This window comes from Mus caroli, unplaced genomic scaffold (assembly GCF_978045245.1).
Source record: "Mus caroli unplaced genomic scaffold, Mus_caroli_1 scaffold_6, whole genome shotgun sequence".
NCBI classification, from domain to species: Eukaryota; Metazoa; Chordata; class Mammalia; order Rodentia; family Muridae; genus Mus; species Mus caroli.
The window spans coordinates 44,992,153-45,013,982 of record NW_028227261.1 but is presented as its reverse complement, the minus strand read 5'-3'; the positions used below and the strand labels follow the sequence as shown (position 1 = coordinate 45,013,982).

The following is a 21,830-nucleotide window of genomic DNA, read 5'->3' as shown; positions in this document are numbered from 1 at the left end:
GAATATACAAATATCTCTGTAGTAAGATTTAAAGTACTTTTGGGTATCTGTCCAAGAGTTGTGTAGCTGGATATTGCAGTAAATCATTGCTCAGATTTTTGTTGAATCTCCACATCAATTTTTATAGTGGCTGTACCAGTTTGCACTCACATTACCAATGAATAAGTCTTGTCTTTCCCCACATCTTCACTAGAATGTTTTCCTGATCTTGGCCATTCTTAATGGATAAGATGATATCCAAAAGTAGTAGTAATTGATATGTCCTTATGTCTGAAAATGTTGAACATTTAAAAAGTATTTCTCAGCCATTTATTTGTTACATCCTTTGAGAACTCTGGTTAGTTCTGTACAACATTTTAATTGGGTTATCTTTTAGTGTTTAGCTTTTTTAGTTCTTTATATATTCTAGATTTTAACTCTCTATTAGATGTATAATTGATAAATCTATTTCCCCATTTTGTAGGCTGATGTTTTGCCTGAATGATGGTGTCCTTCACTGTTCAGAGCTTTTTAGCTTTATGAAGTCCCATTTATTGCCTTATTGTCAATGCTATTGGGATCCTGCTCAGAAAGTCTTGTCCTGTGCCAGTGAGCTTAAACTTCATCCTACTTTCTTCTCTATCATATCTGTGGTATGTTGAGGCCCTTGATGCATTTAGAGTTGAAATTTTAATAGGGTTAAAAATATGGATCTACTTTCATTCTTCTACATGCAGCTATCCAGTTGACCAGCATCATATGTTGAAGATTCTGTCTTTTATCCAGTGTATATTTTTTCTTATTTATAAAGATATCGGGTACCCATATATGTGTGGAATTATGTCTGTGTCCTCAGTTCTATTTCATACATTAATGCATGTATTTTTATGCCAATAATATGGTTTTTTTTTTACTACTAAAGCATTGTAATACAACATAAAATCTGGGTTTGTAATACTTCTAATAGTCCTATTATTATTATTCAGGTTTATTTTTTTGTCTATTAGCCTTTTTCTTTGTATATGTTTCCATATGAAATTGAAGATTTTTCAATGTCCGTGAAGAATTTTAGAATGTTAGAATTTTGATGGGGAATGGATTGAATATTTAGGTTGCTTTTGGTAAGATGGGCATTTTCACAGTAATACTAATCCATCTGCAGTAATGGCAATATGTATTTTTATGAGTTTGCTAGAGAAACTCTTTTGACTGCTATCATGTTTCTTAGCCTGTTTGGTTTGCCTACGCTCCTGGTTTATATGGTTGTCTTCTTGTTGCCCTCCTCTCATCCAAGTGCTATGCACCCTATCACTCCAAGTTTAGCCCTTTGATGATCTCAACAAACAACTTTTTAATAGATTTTTCTCTTGTTGAACTCCCTTGCCTTATCTGTGATCCTTTTTGAGTCAATCTTGAATGTTGAGTGGAGGAAATTTTCATCAGTAATTTCTTGAGCTTTCTGTAAATGGTGACCATGGGTTTTCAAGTCACTTAGTACCCACTGCTTCTCATGGCTCTGAGTCCTAATAGTTGACACAATTTGCTGAGCCTTAAGAGAAGCTCTGATTCAAAGGTGATAGTTAACATCAGCATCTCCTAAGTGTTGCTAGCCTAGCAGTTTACTGAGCATGGTCACACTTAGTTATTTTATGGCAGGATGGTAAGTGAATTGTGTATCTGATCAGCATTTAACATTTCAAAATAAAGCTTGCATGTGCAGACTAAAAGACTGCTCAGATTTTTTTGATAGGGAAGAGGTCTGAGAGTTTAAAAATAACCATAATTATGTAAAAGTGTTATAGCATTTGAAACAGAATATTTGATTCCCTGCTGATTTTATGTTCCACAGCTTAGGCTAAAGTCATTAGACATTGTTAGGCTTTGAAAATACACCTATGCAATTTTACTTTACTCTCTAGTTTTGTACTTTATTATGGGAAATGATTGTTTACTTTAAACTATTTTCTTTCATAGGAGCCTGTGCTCTTTGAATATCTAGAAATCTCTGTGCCATTTTTGTCTGCCACAAAAGTATTTGGGATCTTTACTTCATAAAAATACCAATAGGTATAACAGAGCAGATAATTAAACAAAACCAGATAGAATTCCCCACTCTCATTTTTAGGTACTTAATTCAAACTAAACTAATGAATAAAGTTCAGTGTTAGACTATACTGTGGTTCAAATGGACCTAACAGATATCTATAGAATATTCTGTGGAACAGGTAAATACTTTTAAATCAGGGCTAGAACATTTCCTAAAGTAGAACACATTCTAGGTGGTCTCAACAGGTACAAAATAAGTGAAATGATATCTTCTATAATATCATACAATATGTAATAAAACCAAAGATTAACAGTAAGAGAAACCACACCATGAACACAAATATGTACAGATTGAACAATATCCATTTGAATGACTAGATGATCATTGAAGAAATCAGGAAGGACTTAAAAAAAAAGTAGAGTCAAATGATTGTGAAAGCATATTCACCCAAGGAAAAAAGAGCTTATGGCTGTGAGGGCTTAATTTACAAAGAAATACAAAATAAGTTATTTATGTAATTCAAGTTTTCAAAGATACAAGAACAAGTCAAACCCCAAAACTTTATATGGCAAGAACTATTATATATCATGTTATTAAATGACAAAATTGAGACTAAATGAACAATATATTGAAAAAAATCTAGTAATGAGTTGGTTCTTTTAAATGATGAGATTGATAACCTCCTAGCCAATGTAACCAATCTAGAGGTTAAAGGAGGAATGTTATAAGAGATACCATAGGGAGATCCAGAAGAAAATCAGATATCTTCAAAAACTTATATTCTAGCAAATCCAGAATAGGATAAATTCACAGAAACATATGTTCTATAAAATTTAAATTAAGAGTGTATAAAATTTAAATAACTCCATAGAAAGTGACATGATTGAAGTGGCAGTAAGAATCTTCCAATATAGAATAGCCCAGGGCTGGACAATTTTACTACTAAGATAGATGAAGTTTAAAAAAAGCTAACATAACACACAAATACTTCTCGAACTATTCTATAAAGAGAAGGAACACTACCCTGCCTGTGTTATGAAGCCAAAACTCTCTGATACCCAAATTGGAGTAGTATATAATACAAGGAAATCAAATGCCAATCCATAATGATATATGGATGCAAAATTTCTCAGTAAAATTAATTCAAGACAAATTCATGAACATAATATGAAAATTATACACCATGGCCATGATGGTTTCATTGAAAGGATGCAAAGATGGTTCAATTTATGCAGATCAATAAATGCAGTACAGCTTATTAGTAAGTATACAGAAAAGCGTACACACAGATGCAGAAAATACACTTGACAAAGTTCAACATTCTTTCATTATAAAAGCTCTAATGAAAGAAATTATGAACAGAAAGAACTCAGTCAATATAATAAACATTACATAAATCAAACTGATAGAAAAAAACTAAATTGTTTGCTGTAAAGTCAGGAACAGTTTTCCAATATTATTCAAAATAGTGTTTAAAATCTTAGCTAGAGCAACAAGAGGAAGAAATAAAAGGCATACAAATAGGAATAGAAGAAGCAGAATTACCCTGTTTGCAAATGATATGATTTTGTACTATAGGCTTACAAGAAAACTCAACTCGATTAAGATTTTCAGCAAAATATTAAGATACAAAAACTCAACATACTGTTGTATACAGCAATAATGACCTTAGCTAAGTAAGAAATTAGGAAAATATTCCATTCACAATAGCTTAAAAATATCTTGAAATAAACTTAATTAAGAGAGTGAAAAACTCATATAATGAAAGTTTTAAATACTGAAGAAAATATTGAGGTCTCTTGAATATTGAAAGACGTCTTTTACCATTGTTTCCACAGCAGAGTTACTGTTTTCAAAATGGCTATATTCCCAAAAGAATCTACATATTCAGAAAAAAAAGAAAATTCCATTGTTTGTGATAGAATTAGGAAAAAACCCAAACAACAACAACAACAAACAACAACAACAACAACCAGTCCCAGCATGCATATGGGAGCATGAAAGACTCTGAAATAGCAAACCAATTGTAAGCAGAAAGAGTGGTGTTAGCTTTACAACATCTGACCTCAAATTTTACTACAAAGTCACAGTAAGCAATAATATAACACAAACATGATAACATTGATATAGAAACAGATATGTAGACCAATGGAATAAAATAGAGAATACAGAAACAATGTCATTTTCCTATAGTAACCAATTTTTGACAAAGGTGTCAAAATATATGTTGGAAAGAAGTTAGCATCATCAAGAAATGATGCTAGGGAAGACTAGATATAAGCCTGTTGAAAAATGAAACTAGGTTCATTTCTGTTACACTGCAGAAGAATCAATTAAAATTGAATAGATACAGAAGTGTAATATTAGAATCTCTGAAATTGCTGGGTGAAGTCAAGCAAAGAACATGGGAACAGACATTATGAAAATGACTCTAATATCACAGAAAATCCCAGCAACTGACAAATAAGTTTATATAAAACTAATAACTTATACAGCAAAGGAAATAATCAGTATAATGAAGAAATGCCTCGAGAATGGGAGAAAGTTTTTATTAATCATGCATCTAACAGGAGATTAATATCTGGAATCATATAAAGAGCTTCAAAAATTAAATTCTTCCAGACCAAATCCAGTCAGTAAATGGGTTAATGGATTAAAGAGGGTTCCCAAAGGAAAAACACAAATGTCTAATAAATATTTGAAAATGTTCAATATCTTTAGCCATCAGGGAAATATAAATTAAAATTATATTGAAAGCCCATCATATTCTAGTCTTGTCAAAATGGCTATAATAAAGAGAACTGTTGGTGATTATGGTTGCTGGGTGTGTTTTCTTCATTGGTGTAGTCTTTGTTAACTTGCCCATGATTCTATAACTTCTCTCATTTGTTCACATAAACAATCCTAAATAAGTCATTGGGTGTACACATGTTTGTGCACATGCATGTGCACATGTGCACACACAGATGGTTTATTAGTTTTGAGAAAGAAGGGAATCATGAGTGGAAGAGAGACAAGAGAAAGTAATAGGCCTAAATCTGATAAAAATTGATTATACTCATGTATAAAATTTACAATAAATCTATTACATATAACTAATATGCACTAATAAATACAAAGATTAAATAAAAAAGAATAATACAAATGACAAGTGTTAGTGACAATGTAGAAAGCAGGAATCCTTATACTCTTCCCTTTGGAATGTTCTGTGTCACAGCTACTGTGCAAATCATTAGAGATGTCTCAACAAAACTAAAAATAGCACTGTCATGTAACCTAGACATGCCACTTATGTCTCTGAAGAATCTAGAGCCAGCAGACTACTCATATATCCATATTTATTGCTACAACATTCACAACAACCAGAATATGGAACAATCCTAGTAGGCCATCAACAGATGACTGAACAAAGAGAATATGCTCTCTATATACAATGGAATTTAATTTAGATGCAAGGAATAATGGAATTATTACAATTGAATGAAAATGTATAAAACATGGACGTTATCATGTTAAGAGAAATTAGGCAGATTTAGGAAGATAAATGTCACATATTTTCTCTCACATGTAGGATCAAGAATTAAATTAATTATATATACATACATATGTATTAAAAAATTAAGTTTTAGTATATATGTGTGTGTGTGTGCATGTATGTGTGTGTGTGTAAGTGTATGTGTTATGAAAAATAGAAGGGGAACTACTTAGTAGGAGGGGCCAGAGAAGTATATGTAGGAGTACTGAGGAGGGCAGTTTGAAAGGGTAGGAACAAAGTATCATGATATGAAACATATGAAAATTTCACAATGAAATATCTGTCTTGATGCCAATTTTAATTATTACATTTATTAAGCAAAAGATTAATAAATGAAACAAAATAGTCAAATAATAAAATTACCATTACTTTGCATGGTAATAAATAATAAAATAAAATATGGGAATAATAAAATATGTTTGATGCTGTAAAAATTATGTGTGAAAACATTGAAGATACTCAAGCCATGATAGATATTCTATAAATGACAGCGATAACATTAAAATACCTTGGCCTTTTCCTGTTCACTCTTTTTTTCCCACTATATTTCCTTTATTAATTTCTAGGATAAAACACCAAGACTGAGGCAATTTATTGAAGGAATGGCAATTATCCCTGTCAGTGTTGTATCTTTCTCCCTGCTAATAATATGAAAGTCAGAAGACCCAGAATTCATTATCTATGTGTACTTGGGACCTATCTAGATGGAAACATTAGTTTAAAGTTCCCTGGATGAGTGATTTCACTACAGAAATGGGGCAATAAGCTCATTCCTACTACTATTATTATGTGTAAAAAGCATAAGGAAGAGTATAAATTGTTATTAGGGGTATCAAATCTTAGAACTTTCACTGTTGTGATTTTGTGGCAAGAGAGAAGCACATTAGTATGCTAATAAGCCAATGATATGAAGTTATTTTAAAGTACCATTTAACTTCAAGGAAGGGTCAAAATAATTTCAACTTGTATTGCATTGGGCAAGACATTTTATCTATCTAGGTTTATTTTAAAGTACAGAAATTGAAATTTTTATGTATTGAAAGTGGACTAAGGATAACAATAATGAACATATATGCCAGGTACTATGTAAGAAAACTGTAGGATAAATCTTATCTCAAATTCTCCTAATAATTCCATGAAATAGGTACCTGTTTTACTACAATGAGTAAGGAATCTTAGTGTTAATGCTTAAGTCTTGTTAGTAAATATTAGAACCAGGGTTTAACCTTAGACTTCTTGACCCAAAGGCCTGGCCTCTTTTTCCCATATCTTTATACATCTTCCTCGATACTGTTAGCCATGGATGACTTAGAATAGAAGATTTCCTAGTAATTACCATTTTCCCCCCAATATCTAGTATTTCCTGGGCCCTAACAATGGGAGCAGGGACTGTCCTTAAAGCTGTTGCCTGATTATGGAGTCGTTTCCCCAGCAGGGCTGATTTGTCTGGCCTCAGTGGGAGAAGAACTAGCTAATCCTGCAGAGACTAGATATGCCAGGGCAGAGAATACCCAAGGAGGCCCCCACCCTCTCAGAGACGAAGGGGTGTGAGGTTGGGCGAAGGACACAGTGAAGTGGGCACTGGGGGCAATGTTTGGATGGAAAGAAAGGAAGGAAGGAAGGAAGGAAGGAAGGAAGGAAGGAAGGAAGGAAGGAAGGAAGGAAGGAGGGAGGGAGGGAGGGAGGGAGGGAGGGAGGGAGGGAGGGAGAGAGGGAGGAAGGGAGGGAGGGAAGGAGGGAAGGAGGGAGGGAAGGAAGGAAGCAAGCAAGCAATTACACTCGCTCTGAGGTAGGCAGATCTCTCTGCATTCCAGGCCAAACTTGAACCACAAAGAGTTCCAGGACAGTTCAAAGTACACAGAGAAACTCTGTCTTAACAAACGTGAAGAAATTTGGAAATGTTGTTGGGGATCATTATGTTGTCATTAAGATGCTATGGTGATTAATTTTATGGTGGTATGAACTTAAGGGGGATATTGAATGATCAGATATTTTTGGTTGAACACTAATATGGGTCTCTCTCTGAGGATGATGCTTCTAGATAAAACAAACATTTTAATCAGTATATTACTAAAATGTGAGTATCATTAATTCAGTCATTTGGGAGCCTAAATACTGAATCTATGCCATAGGATTTCTTGTGTCTGATTACTAACTGTAGATTTGGGATTTTAACATCTGTAATTGTAAATGCCAATTCTTTTTAATAAGTCCTTGATACACTTCAGTCTGCACACAGCCTTATCCATGTTGTTCTGCTTCTCTGTAACTCAGGTAATATGATAATGAAATTCAACAGTATAATGACAGGGCAGCATAGACAGTTCTCCTTTGGCAACATTTTAATTTAATGGAGTATTTACATTGACATTTACAAGTTGTCTTATCATGTGGACACTGAATAGCCATTACCACCAGGAAGCTAATTGGCTAAATGTTTAATTATTTTCCTGAAAATGCTCATTGATAATGTGGATCATTATTATTGCAATTCTGTTGACATTAGGCTTACTGTACCTAAGTCACAAAAAAATTAAAATCAGAAAGATTGATTTTTTCAAAAATTTATATTTTATTATGACTCTTCTACAGCTCCAGGCATAGATTAATGAATGGAATATGCACAGAATGATATAAGCTCCCATATATATGACATTACTCAGATGTCTCAAACTCTGGGAAAAGCATATAAATGATTTATGGAATTGATATTAATCTCTTTCCAGTAAATGCATTACTTCAGTTACACGGGAAATTGATGTTACTTCTCTAATGCCAAATTAATTTCTTTCTTGCTGGATCAGCATTGTAAATGGTATTAGATATTAACCTTTCATACACCTAAATAGGTTAAAATATGGGAACAATTTTATAAAATTTGGGTGCCAGATTCTTTTGGAGGGATGCATATTTTTTCTTTGTAGTTTTTTTTTCTGAGAATTGTAGATCCAAGAATATTAAATCATATTTAAATCTATCTTAATATCATCTAGAAATAGAATAATTATAATTGGATCTGAATATTTAACATGGGACTATAAATAACTGCATTGCAAATGAGAATTATATGTTTTGAAAGTCCTTCAAAATTCTAGAGAACAAGACTTGCAAGAGAAATTAACAGAATTCTTAATTACGAACTAATTCCTGTAGTTTGGTTTGTAGAACTGGACTTCTTGTTGGTGCTTCCTTCACTGAACCAAATTCTTCTTAGTCATCCAGTTTAGAATTTTAGAATTTGCATCTTTTAAAGCCTGATTTATTGTCTGAAACATTGGTTTTGAAATAAGGATATAGACTGGTAATTCTGATTTTCATCTGTTCACTATCCAAATCAATTTTTTATTTTCTTCACTGGGTAAGATCTAGATGTGAATATATTTATATTTTTAGATCAACAAGTAGAGATATGCTATTTTTGTATTACTGCATCTTTTGACATGTTTCATATGTAAAACTATGAATTATAGTGATCTGTGCATCCTCCTTTCCTTCAGTGTTTTGTAAATACAGTCAGATCACTTGGTTGTTGCTGCTGTGATCTCTCTCTTATGACAATATTGGAGCCTTCTTAAATTTAATCAGGTTGAAATGTAAGCATGGTTTGGTAGAAATTAGATGTGCCCTTTGTTTAGGAAAACAGACTTTTTGATATTTTCTCACAAAACTCATTTGCATTATCCCCTATTCTGGATACCTGAGTAGCATTGTTTAATGATTTCATTTTTATCCATGTATTTATACATTACTATGTATCTTGAGGGTATTCCTGGAGTTAGAAGAAGGAAATATTTATCTGATACAGTCTTTGCTTTTCACAGTTGGATGGTAGATATAAGTAAACACAAAGAACTACAGGGACTAAGAAAGTTTAAGTTACTGACGTAATCTTTCATCTGTCAAATACACCATACATGTTATAACCCCAAGACCTTTGCACTTGGCTCTAGAATACCACGCATATTATTCATGTCTACCCAAAGGTATTCATTCTTTAGTAAAAGATTTATCTTTATATTTCCAGTTGTCTCTCTGTGTCTGTTTGTGTTGGTTTGTGCACATGAGTGCAGGTGTCCAGGGAAGCTAGAGGAGAGCATCAAGTCCTCTGAAGCTGACATTTCAGGCAATTCGAGGCATCTGACCTGGGTGCTGGAGACCAATCTCAGGTTCTCTGTAATATTGATAGAGCTTGACATAGATCATCTTAAAAATCAAAGTTGATAAACATTTTAATTTTATAATTACCAATGCTGATAATGTTTCTTTGCACAAATAGGTAACACAAAATGGTAGAACTGTGTATGTGCAGAAATTATTAGAAATCCTTTCTTAATCTTAAGTCAAAATTCACTGAATGGCTCTTGGGCCTCACTAGTAGAAGCAGGATGATGAAGGTAACATCATCCTTTGGAAAGAAAGCATCACACCAAGATGCACCTACTGTGTTGCTGCTGTGGCTCTAAGGCCTCCTACCTTCAGAAGTCAACCTGTGACAAATGTGACTACCCTGCCAAGTGCAAGAGAGAGTATAACTAGAGTGCCAAGGCTAAGAGAAGAAACACTATTGCAACTGGTAGGATGAGGCACCAAAAATTGTCTATCGCAGATTCAGATATAGATTCCATGAAGGAACAACATCTAAACCCAAGAGGACAGTTCAACTTGAGGATTTCAACCAGTCATAAAATAGTGCTCTTGTTTCAAAAATTCATTGAATGATTTTATGAAATTCAAGTCAGGAACTCAGATTTAAAAATCAAACTTTGTAACACAAGACACACCAAAGCTCTACTAATTTAATTTAGGCTGAGAAATAAAGGCAGGGGAATATTAAGTCTTGGTTTGCCGCACTTAAATCCTTATGTTTTCATAAGAACAGACCATTATGTATGTAAAGGAATGCATACTAAACAACAATTGAGACTCTGAACTGATGTGTCTTGTGCAGGGTTTATGGGCATTGCATGTAACAGCATGGGCAATGCCAAGTATGCGAGCTGTGCGTTCAGCACCAAGGCTGTGATGAAGTTGTGTGATACACCATACATAGGGCAGAGCACTTGGCTCATTACATATTTGAATGCAATTTTATTTTAGGTTGTCCTGTGTTTAGAACTCTTTTACTGTTGCTGAATTCTATAAAACCCCACACTTTTAGAGATATAACTTCATATGGCCTTCTAACTTGCAATATGAAATGGAGGCCTGGTGGATCATGATGTAGAACTTAGAAAGTTGTGAGGACGAAGAGATCTTTTCTGGTAAGTCCATCGATTTCAGGTCTCTGCTTCTGAGATTAGTGAGGCAAGGAACCAAAGGAAGGCGAGGAAGAGTAGTCTTGATTTAAGTAGGTAGACTATTTGCCATTTTTCATTAATACATTTCTACTTAAAATGCTATTAAATCATCTCCTCCCTTTCTGTTGCTCCTTCCAACTGCTCCCATATTGCGTTTTTTACTCTTCCTCAACTTCATGGCTTCCTTTTCTTTGAGTATTGTTGTTACATATGCATATAGACACAACGTTCTGGATCCATTTAGTATTGCTTATATATGTATGCTTTCAGGGCTGACCACTGGTTTGCATATCCAGTTAGAGAGACCATTCCTGGGGAGGCAGGATACTACCTTTCTCAGCATTCAGTATTTGCCTGTAGTTCTTTGTTGAGAAATGGGGGAATCCCATGAGGGTTTCCCCATTTGCATTGGCATGTCTATTTGTATAATCATTAGTCAGGTCTCCCTTAGCCAATTGTATTGCTGAGGTATCATGGGTGTAACTTTCCTGCTATCTTTAGGAATTCCTGATACTTAATGGAAAGTAAACCAATACTTGTTGATTAAATAAAGATAAATGAATATATAAATTAGTGAGGGAAAAGTCTTTATATTGGAGGGTAGAACTGCCGAGGAGAGAGATGTCCTTTTGCCTGGGGACAAGAAGTACTGCCAGGTGACATAGATTAAAAATAGAAGTATTTGAGGTAGAATGTTTTGTCATGTGCTGTTTGTCTATGCCTAGGCAGAGGCATATGACATAGTTTTTCAACTTATAACAAGAGACAGTATTTTAGGCAAAAGTTTCTTTTGAGTTCCATCTAAGTATTTGGTATTGCATCACAAAAATTTTTAAATTTTACATTTTTGTTTAATTTTATAATTTTCACATATATGTGTCTTAATAATTTTAAAATTTTAGTAAGTAAAATAAAAGTCCATGAGCTTCTTCCTTACCTTCCTGCAATCCTTCTCAGGTACCCTCAGCTGAGCTTTTCTATGCTTTTCCAGTTTCAACTTAATATTGCCTCTCCCTAATAGTAGTCATGGCCACTTGTTAGTCATGTGCTTCTTATCTCTCTGTTTTAACAAGACTTTGCATTCGTCAATTTATTATCTTTTTTTTTCTTTTTGAAATTTAAAGAAAAAAATTATTGACGATCTGAAAAACAACTCCTACAAGATTGACTTTTCCGTAAAACTGCAGCTACATGATGCATTGCATCTATCATGTTAAAATGTGCATTAAACACAAATACAAAACCCATGAAAACAAGCCACCATTCTTTAACAATTGAGCAAAGATAAGATGCCTAAGGAATGACATGGATGACTTGCAAAGGATGGGCTCTTTAAGCACCATTTAAAAAAAAAAAAGAGCCTAGATGGATGAGTGTTCAGATATATACACTGAAGTGGACCTTTGGCACTAGGAATCAGAGCATTTGTCATAGAGCATTAACACATATTATAAAAGTGTGTAGTGTCAAAGGAACAGACCACCAGCATTCAAAAGCAGATTTGTCAACTAGGCAAACACTCTATAGCATGTCTCTCTGTTGTCCATCACTTATACACTGGTATAAACTTTGAAATGAAAAAAAAGAAAAAAGGAGCAGTTACTCCTTTTATTTTCTCTGTTTAAAATCAAACAGAAAACAAACATCAACTCTGTTATACACTATTGGTCTTCAAAGTCCATCATTTGTACGAGAGAAGGACTAAGAACCAAACTGCTTACAGAGATCCAAGCCCGAGAGAGAGAGAGAGAGAGAGAGAGAGAGAGAGAGAGAGAGAGAGAGAGAGAGAGAGAGAGAGAGAGCCCAACATTACACTGAATACTCCTTCATCCCTGCCACAACCTCATGAACAGCATACTCCTTATTATCGGTATTTCCTGGAGACATTATAATTTGCATACTCCTCCAAAATGGAATCCACATTCTTCTTGGCAGGAAGATAAAAAAGCTGCTTTTGTGTGGTGATCAAGTCCCAGTCATCCACAAGCCAGGGTTTCAGCTCTTCAGGAATCTTCACTTTAACTTCAACTCTGTTCATGAATGTTTCATTTTCAACGGTAGGATCTACCTGGGCTCTCTTCTTCCTAGGAGGCTGAGGTGTCTCACTGGCACTGCCACCATCTCCATTTCCAGGTGTTTTCTGCTTGTTCTTTTTTGTTTTCACTTCAACATTTTTCTGTTGCAGACCGAATGTCTTCTTCCCTGGAGCAGCCCATCTATCTCATCTTGCCCTCGGCATATTGTTCCTGATTGGCTTTTTGAAGTTCTCGCTGTTTCTGCAAATTGGTGTCCATGTACTTGAGTACTCTGCTTTCTGGCACCCATTCATCCCAATTTTTATTCCAACCACTGTAATGGATGAAGTATTTCACTTGTTTGTCCTTTATGGCAACCCTTACACACTTTGCTTCATAAAGAAGAGGCCCATGAAAGCACAGCACTCGCTCGCCCTCCTGGAATTTAGGCTTCGGGTCCTGCTTGGGCGCCATTTATAAGTGATTCACCGCCTCCTCTTTCTCCCACCACCCCGACTACCGCCCCCTACTCTCTACCCCACCCAACCTCATAGTGTCTGTTTTTGGAGACATTGTGTGGGTCTGGCTGGCCTGAAACTTACTGCAGACAGTACTACCCTTAAAGTCACAGAAATCCAGATGTGGTGGCTCATGCCTTTAATCGCAGAACTCCAGAAGCCGAGGCAGACAGATTTCTGTGAGTGTTTTTGAAGTGGGAAAGGACCAGGATTTATTTTAGATCTTCAAAGATTATTGCATTGGTAAGAAGTTGCTTTTCCAACATCACAATTTTTAAAAATAGAAATTAGAATTCACTTAGACCTGGGGCATTCGAGAATTTTGGGTCTCTCTCAGAGCCTGGAAGTTCTGTAGCTATCTTTTTAAGTTTCTTGCAGACGATGCACTTTTTAGTCTATTAAATATTATATCTCTGGCCTCTTTCTCATATCTTTCATCTCAGAAATTCATATGTCTATTTTTCTCATTGTAATCCAATGATTTATTTACATGCAGGTTTCTTACATTAGACTTTGAGTTAAAGACGTTAAAGAATTTCTCTTAAGCCCTCTTTCCTGTAATGTACTTTAATATGCTGCTTCTTAGTAGCTCTGGAGTAAATATTTGTATAATTAATAAACTTAATTATTAAGAAAAAGACTAGAGGGGCTGGTGAGATGGCTCAGTGGATAAGAGCACCCGACTGCTTTTCCAAAGGTCCGAAGTTCAAATCCCAGCAACCACATGGTGGCTCACAACCACCCGTAATGAGATCTGATGCCCTCTTCTGGTGCGTCTGAAGACAGCTACAGTGTACTTACATTAAATAAATAAATCTTAAAAAAAAAAAAAAGAAAGAAAAGAAAAAAGACTAGAAAATAAACCTTTACCTAGGAAACCCAGAGAGGCAGGAAAGATGGTTTGTAATAGGTTATTTAAATAATACTGTGCTGGGCAATAGTGGTTAACAATCTGAAAATGATCAGGTTGTATCTTGCCTTAACATTCATATTCATAGATTATCTAACAACAAGCAAAAAACCAAAAACCTGAGTGAACCTGTGTCTTCATGTCAGTGTTCTTCAGGTAGGAAGAATGCAGAAGACTATGTCTGAATCTATTTTGATGCACGCGGGCACACACACACACTCTCTCTCTCTCTCTCACACACACACACACACACTATCTATCTATCTATCTATCTATCTATCTATCTATCTATCTATCTATCTATCTATCTATCTATCTATCCTATCCATCTATACACATATTTTATACATACATATTTATTTGAGTGTTTCATAAAGCACCAAATCTTCCTATGAGCATGCAACTATATGTGTCTATGCATACAACTCCCTGTGGCTCTCTTTCGTAACAGCCCAGAGCATACAAACTGTAAGTTTCCATGTTCAAATGAACTCCTATGGAGATTTCTTTTGGTTTCTTTATGAAGGTACTACTATATTTAAAGGGTTAGAGATTTGCAGCTGTAGTTATGAGTATATTAGGAGTGACAATTCTAGCCCTAATCTATAGGTAAATTGCTTTTTCAGCAACACAGTATATATATTTCCTCATTGTCTGAGTCCATAGTTTCTGTTTTTCTTAATTAAAAAATTCTAATTGAGCCTGAATTCATATATGCAAAAACCCCATTTATCATTTATCGTGTATACAACATTTACTCATAACAAACCCAATTATTTTAAGCATACATGTTTTTGTTAGCACTGTGGTATTTACTCCTGTGATGTATTCTGGAACAGGGAAAGACAATGTACTTTGGATTCTGGTTACTTCTCATTTGTGGAAACTTTGTTGTTTTTATTTTATATTTCTGGGTTTAGCTTAGTTGACCCAACAGAATGATGTATGTTTTCATCCATGTTGCTAGAATGACAAGATTTATTTTTTGCAGATCTAAGTTATTCCACTGTGTAAATATACAACATTTTCTTTATTGATTCATCAATCTAGGGATCCTGGCTATTATGAATAATATTTCAATAATATAGGTGATTACCACAGGGTGTCATTTATTTGTAATGTAAGTGAATATACAGACTTAGAACAGTAGGTAGATGAAGGACATAAACTAGTTGCATCAAAACCACAAACCATTTGAAAATTTGAAATTAATTTAGTCTAAATTTCTAAGTTACTAAGTGATGTTCAGTCTAAAATCCATAATAAAAAGCAAATTTCTTAATTCAAAGTTTTATTAATTCATGTAAATACAATTAGTTATCTCTACTTTTAACAAACTTGATATACTTAACATGGCTTAAAGTAGAAAAAGAACTTAGGCTTGGATACTCAATAAAAAGAGTCCTCCCATCTCTTTCCTAGCCAGAAGAAAGCCAATTCTCATGTTCTAGGGTATAAAATGACAGTTTTCTCATGTCTCCTTAGTAGTTATATGCATAAGCAAACAGATACACACATTTTAATATCTTTTATATGTAAAGTTTTACAATTTGCTTTTGTCATATAAAATATATCTTAAATATACTTTACAAAGTAGAAAACAAAACCAAGAAGAGGAACCACTCTTTGACACTTACAGGAAAAAAAGGTTTAAGATACATTTCAAAATGATGATTAACCAAGGGCAGGGAGATCTGCCTTAATGTGGATGGTACCATTCCCTTGTCTGGTGGGAGGAAGCAGGTGGATTAAAAGGAAAAAAATGGGAACAGCATTAGAGTCCAAGTATCCTTTTTTGGCTTTCTGGCCACCATGAGGCGAGCTGCTGTCTTTTGTCATCTAGGTATGATGAACTGAAACTTCTGAAGTACTGAGCCAATGTAAATCTTGAATCGTTTAAGTTACTTGTCCAGTTACATTGTCTCAAGACAGAGAAGCTGATTAACACAGACAGATACTTAATATAACATCTAACTTCTTAACAGAGTTTAAGTCAACAACTCAACTTTGTTGGATATAGACGGGCTGTATAGCAGAATATTATTGACTTTTGTTAATAAACTATTTAGTTAAAATGATATTTTATTTTCTCTTTTATTATTCTTTTATTTTTGAAATTATGATATAATTGCATCAATTTTCCATTACCCTTCCTTCCTCCAAACTCTGCCACAATCTGTCCTTGCTCTTTCAAATTCAGTCTCTTTTTTCATTGCCTGTTATATACATGTATATATTTATCTTTCTATAAATACATAAGTTTAACTTGCTAAGTCTGTATGATGTTGCTGTATGAATGTTTTCCAGGCTGATCATTTGGAGTTAGATAGCCAATTGGTGTGTTCTTCCCAGGGAAAGACTGGTTTTTTCCACCCTTAGCATTTCTCAGGCACCTGTAGTTTTTAGTATTAGGCTGAGTATTTGTGGACTCTCCCCCTCTCATTTTGGCATGTCAGTTGTCCTTGTTTAGCTCATGTTGAGACAGTCATGTTGGTGAAACCGGGGGTTTAGATTTTTGTCTCTTAGAAATGTTAGGAGTAGCATTTTTAGGGAAAATACACACCCCAGATGTTGGAGAATATATAGTAAATCGTCCTATGTACTAGGCTTACATACCTGTTGGTTCATGGTGCTATTTTAACAGTTCTACTAAATAGTTTGGAAACTACATTTCCATAGTACTGTGTTGTCTGAGCATCATTTTTATTCTTCTAAGAGTGCCATTGGATACTATTAAGAAGTTAACTTTAGTATCTTTCCTTAAGTAGTTCAAGCTTTTTGTGATAAAAATAAAATGCTCACTCATACTATTTTTTTGGTAGCACATAACTTCATATTTATACTGATTGGTCTCTTCAATTCCCTTACCACCTATGAGGTTCAGATTTTTCCCTGTTAATTTTGCTCAAGAATTTATATTTCTGAATGCAAACAGGGAAAAAACCCATATATTATCACTGCATGGTTTTCTCAGATACTAATGTGAGCTTCAGAATCTATAACAATGAAGTAAGATGGAGGTAAATTGCCATAACATATTAAAAGATTTCAGATCCTAGCAATCTTCAGTAGTTTACTAACTTGGATCATACTCATGTCTATATCATCTGCATACTATGATATTAGAAATACAGAGCTGGTCTTTTCATATTAGGGCCAGTTTGTTTTTTTTTTTTTTTTTTTTTCTGGTGAACTGAACATGCCTTTCCATGGCATTTAGGAATAGTAAGTTGTTTTCTTTGACAGGTAATTGAGATCTTTTTCTGTGTGTATGCATGTGTGTGTTTGCATATGTTTTTATGTATGTTTGTGTGTGCAAATACCTCTTTCTCTATTCTTTTATTGTGCATGTGTGTGTGTGCACGTGTGTGTATGTGTGTGTATATGTGCATACGCACGTGTGTAGGCCAGATAAAAGCCTTGTCACAGGTGCTGTACACACTTTTCTTCAAGCCATTTCCTCAGTGCTTCGGCACAGAATCTTCTTCTTGTCCCTGTGTTACAAGAATGGCTCACCACATCTTTTTAAAACATGTTTTCTTAAGATCACATTTAGGTTCTTCTTATATGGTAAGTGTTTTCAAGGCTATGCTGTCTCCCCAGGACACAAGATTCTTCAGCTAGTTTTCATTGATTAAAGTCTAAATTCCCATGAGTAAAACAGAAGTTACCACACCCATCAACATGTACAATAAGTAGTATATAGAGAGGTATTGAGAAGATACAATAATACATATCAACTGGTTTTACATTATTCTATTTTCATAAAATGTGCAAACTTATGAAGTAGATTGTTTGGAAAGCACCATGAATCCATTTTACCCCAAGGTTAGTAAACTCTGTAGAGTGGACCCTCCTTTGTCTTCTTTTGATGAATCTATGAACATCCTGATCTATCCAGTCACTAAAACAAAGAATTAACATTCTGTTCTTTTTAAGGCTGAATTAGTTTATTTTTATGTTACAACACTTTGGCATAGTGGCTAATGGCCCACTGTAACCAAGAAGTTGAGAGGTTAAAAGCAAACCGTAATAAACTTCTACATCATATTCATTAAGAATTACTTGTGTCTGGGCTATTTACATTGTTTATTGCTGTAGTACTGTTTCTGTTTGTTACTGAGATTCAGCACTCATTGAAATCATATTTACTTAGTCCATTTGAGTTACTGTAACAACCATCACCACCAAGCCTGCCCTCTGCCCTTTTGTTTTTGCTTGTGGATAGAGAAACAGTTCAGTGGAACCTCTTCTTGGTGGATATTTATTCCATTCAAGAGTGCTTTGTGCTGCCTACAATTACTCTGACCAAAGTACTTTGAAATAAGTTGCAATATGGACAGACTGAATGATTCTCTAAATTTATGTTGTTCTTGTTTTCTGATGGAAAAAATAATCTCCAAATTACGTCTCTCTTGTATTTTACTGAGTAATCAAGGGTGGCTACAATGTACCACAGAAATGTTCTTATCCAAAAACCCTATTGGATTCGTTTCAAGTCTACGTTTTAATGGAACACTAGTACATACAGAAAATTCACACAAGGATTTCTTTTAATGTGGTTTTCAATAACATGTTCCTCATTTCTAGTTGAGACCTCATTAGAATGGCCCTTCCAATACTTATACCTCTGTTCTTGTCATGAATACTTAGGAAGAAGGCTGAGGCTTTATCTCTATTCTCCTCTGTGCTTTCCCCAGAATTAACCTTTACAATTTATTCACAGCAATGTAGCTAGCACACACCTCCAAACTCTTCAAGCCTTTATCCATTATTCAGTTTCAAATCCTTATTGGAATTTTGAGGTATTTGTGAATATTAGCAGTCTACTATTGGTACCAGTTTTGTCTTAGTCTGTTGGGTCACCATAATGCCATAAACTAGGTGGTTTTTAATAAACAAAATTTTATTTCTCATAGTTCAAGACTGTAGGAAGTTTGAGATCGAGGTGCCAGGAAATTGGTATCTGGAGAAGGACTATTTCTGTAGCTTTCTACCTGTGTCCTCAACATTGTAGAAGGAGACATTCTTTTATAAGCCTACTGTATTAGTTACTGTCTTGTTCCAATATGAGAAAATACATGGCAAAAGGAAGCTAAGGTTTATTCTGAGTCACAGTTTGAGATTACAATGCTTTGCAGCCAGGGAGTGCTAACCAGAAAGTCCTGTTGAGAAAAGCCTGAGTCCCGTGTGGTTATGAGATTTTAGCTTTGATTTTATCCTGGCCTTTGACAGGCATCAAAGAAAGCTTCTGAAGACCAACTATACTTTTTTGTAATATAACTTTCCCGGACATAGATGATTGGATTCTTAGGGACATGGGGGGGGGAGTAAGGATATGAGTAGGGTGAGGGAGAGGGAGAGGGTGAGGGAGAGGGAGAGGGTGAGGGAGAGGGGGAGAGGGGGAGAGGGGGAGAGGGGGAGAGGGGGAGAGGGGGAGAGGGGGAGGGAAAGAAATGGAAGAGGAAGAGCAAGGGAAAAAGAAACTCAGAGGTGGAGGAGGGAGAGGAGAAGGGGAAAGGCATGGAGAGGAAGGGAGAGTCTTAGGAAACATATTATATAATAAAGTATTTATAAGATGTATATCTTGACATCTTTGCCATATTTATTTATTTTTTGCTAGAAACAAAACACAGGCACCACCCACTTGCCAAGTAGACAAAATGACATATTCATGGAGGTCACCATGACTCTATTACATACATCCTAATTAGACTGATAATGACAAGATCAAGGGCATTCATGCTGTTAATGGCATATACTGTGGAAGTACATCTGTTATATTATAGTGAGTGAGTCTCTCTCTCACACTCTTGCTTTCTCCTCTGCTTTCTTCCTCTGCTATGCCCACTTCACATCCTCTTTCCCTTGAAAGTTTCAGAACTCTCTACATAAATAAAAATATTTTTAGAGCAGTGTTGGAAAGCAACACTTTATTTTTGTGTCTGTTTGTGCCTCTAAGCCATTTTCTCATACTAAGTATGTGGAGACTAGAATATGTACCATAAACCTAGTGAAAAAATGTATATGGATCACTAGTGTTCTCTTGAGAGAGGTTAAGAATGACTTAGAGGTTCAGGTTCTTTATAATGTCATATAATAAATGACCATTTGTCTGACCTATTCATTAATTATTTCAAGTATTAACTTTCCTCAAGTCTATCAGCACGTAAACCAAATTCTCTTGTTCAGAAAACTCTTCACACAGCATGTGCATGGCCTGACAGCAGCAATAACTAGCAGTTATGAGCCTATCATGTGCAGGCTGTTCACCATATATCATATAATCTCCCGAAAGTTACTGGTTTTCTTTTTTATAGGTCAAGGAGACTCATGCTCAAAGAGGCAATATACCATGTCTCATGTCACACATCTTTACTGTGGCAGAGCTAAGACTGAATCTATCAGTCTGGCGTGTTATTTGTATTACAAAAGATTACCTGTCAGCCCTTTGCATATGTATTACTTCATCCTGCTTCTTTTGTTACTTTTTTACATGCTTGTTCCCCTGTTTGGATTATGGCCTCATTAAAGGTAATGTCTATGTCTTATTACAGCCTCTTTTCCTCTATCCTCTGGTACCAAGCAGTGTCTTGCATATGATGGATTTTCAGTAATCCTGATAGCACAGGAGTGAAACACATTATGGCTTTCTTCATGGATACAAAGGCTGTGTTCTCTATGATGTATCTCCATACTTTACTTTGAAAATATTTACCATGATATACTATGTATAGAGCATCATTTCAGTACTAGTTTGTTTTTAGAGGTAGAGAATAAGATTAACCTTGGGTTAAGCGTGTTAGCTTTGGCATTTACTTGTATGATCTTACTCGCTTCCTGGAGCCACTTTTTTTTTTAAATCAACTTTTAAGAATAATTTAAAACACAGCTTCATGGAATTAGTTAGATAATGTATATAAGGAAATTTATGTATTGAATTTTTGGTAAATGTTATTTCTTTGATAAGTTTTATTAACCTACTACCCTAATCTCCTGTTGAAAACTTAAGCAGTGGTCCTTAAAATGGAGTAGATTTTTACTACTCTGTTTCATTTATTATCATCACACATGACTTTTTAGAATATAAGATGTTAAAATTGGTGAGGTAAGCTTGGTTTCCACAGTAGACATCTGGTGTATATCTTGCTTTAGTATTAGAGTTGCTCAATTTAAAAAAGCATTATGAACTGTAATGATAAATTAAGTGCACAGTCCACAATTGTTGGTTCCGGATACAGAATTATTTGCTGTTCTTCAATTCTGAGATCTCTGTGTTTTAGAATGCTGAAACAGAATGTATGAATTTTCATATTTGGTTTATAACCATGTTTTCTAAGACTTCTGAATATTTTATTTCCTCCTAATAATAAAGGCTAATTATTAGAATGTCAAAAGAAGTCACATAATTTAAGGTTCTCTTTATTTTGTTAACAAGTGCTTTTAATAAAATTAATTTTGGTGATAATATTTGGCAATATACATACTATGCAACTCATAAAGTAATTTGTTTTATGGTCTTTTTGAAG

The 21,830-nt window shown here is 34.7% G+C and overlaps 1 protein-coding gene and 2 pseudogenes across 4 annotated transcripts in view; 2 read left to right on the top strand and 1 right to left on the bottom strand.

Moving 5' to 3' along the window:
- Positions 1-21,830, top strand: part of LOC110293190 (AGBL carboxypeptidase 4) — a 1,191,022-nt gene that overhangs the window by 81,867 nt on the left and 1,087,325 nt on the right. The window lies entirely within an intron of this gene.
- LOC147004235 (large ribosomal subunit protein eL37-like) lies at positions 9,947-14,665 on the top strand (annotated as a pseudogene).
- Positions 12,668-13,347, bottom strand: LOC110292352 (mortality factor 4-like protein 1 pseudogene; annotated as a pseudogene).